At 39.0% G+C, this 1,340-nt stretch overlaps 1 long non-coding RNA gene across 1 annotated transcript; it reads right to left on the bottom strand.

Moving 5' to 3' along the window:
* Window positions 1-495: 495 nt before the first annotated feature.
* LOC107736251 (uncharacterized) lies at window positions 496-1,340 on the bottom strand. Its single transcript, XR_001639622.1, has 3 exons — window positions 1,302-1,340; window positions 1,090-1,225; window positions 496-904 (listed from the first exon to the last, which is right to left on the bottom strand). It is a non-coding gene; the product is annotated as an uncharacterized LOC107736251 (long non-coding RNA).

Raw genomic sequence — 1,340 nt, forward strand, 5'->3', positions numbered from 1 at the left:
AAAAATACAAAAAACTGTATGATCAAATGTTCCTATTAAAATGTACTTGATTATATTTACTATATAATGATATATCTTATGTACTTTTTTTTTCATCTGACATATATTCCAACATGTCTTATATAATGCACTTACTGTCAAGCAAGCAAAACATGGATTTGGATTTGTGCCGAATGAGATGAGCTCATATGAGCTCAGGTTTATTTATAAAGCGCATTTCCCACCCGCCGGTAGTTTCAGTTTCACTTCAAATAAATTGATTTCAGCTTGTCTTTAATCATAAATGTTGTTTATAATGAATGCCACTACAATATATGACCGTTTTATACTTTTTTTTATTTTCTATTCCTGTTCTGTTCTGAATACTGTTAAAGGATTTAAGTGAGGGAAACTAAAATACATTTATAGTGTTCATAATGTTTGTAAACGTTTAATTGTATTTACCACTATTTTACATGATTTCTGAATGGAATTTTTTTTAAAAGTGCCTGATGAATGACTTTTTTAATCTAAAAAATGAAATTTTGAACCGATGTGACTGACAATACGGTATTGTGAAAAGGCTGGTGACATGCAGAAAAAACGCCACTATTACCGATATATACAAGACAGATAACAAGAAAAAACGTGAGCTGTAAAGCGATTCTAGTAGCTGTGTTGTGAAAGCATGGCCTTACTATAACACACGAGAGAGAAAAAGAAAGAAAGTGTGTGACTGGAGTGAAAGAGTGAGGTATTAGTCAGTGAACAGAGGACATAAGAAGTGCCGTTGCTATTGTGCCACCATATGGCCTGCAGGGTTGCAAAGTGCTTGCCATCAATGGGACACCACTTGCCTGACGCCATGGACGTTCTTAATGGCATGACTGATTTCTCTCCGGAGCTCCTTCTCGTCAAACACAATCTGAAAGAGAAAGAGAGACTTCATAACAGGGACTTGCCACTGCACCTGTGCAGCATACCGGGTTCCCCGGGAGCTTGTTGGGACTTGTTATCTAAAGATCAAAGTAGTATTTCCAGACATTCAGACCAACTTTATCAGCTCAAAAGCAGACAAAACTAAGCATTCTGTTGAAAAGAGGCATTTACCTTCACCAGCTCAAATGGGAAGCGCTCATGGAAAATTCGGTTAATCCTGGCACCTCCGGACAGCTCTGCCGTGTCCACCTGGTCTCCGGAGCCCTCAATGCACTTCTCAAAGTCCACTCCAAACTGCTGGACCATCCTGAAAGTGGCACTCAGAGTTTAAACATCTGCCCTACAGTTTTAAAGCCTAGAATCTGCTTGAGTTAGAGACTCACTGCAGCAGGGCCTTGGTTTTTCGCGTAGGGTCATCCGGG

The sequence above is a fragment of the Sinocyclocheilus rhinocerous genome, unplaced genomic scaffold, assembly GCF_001515625.1.
Source record: "Sinocyclocheilus rhinocerous isolate Xijiao unplaced genomic scaffold, SAMN03320098_v1.1 C36588109, whole genome shotgun sequence".
NCBI lineage: Eukaryota > Metazoa > Chordata > Actinopteri > Cypriniformes > Cyprinidae > Sinocyclocheilus > Sinocyclocheilus rhinocerous.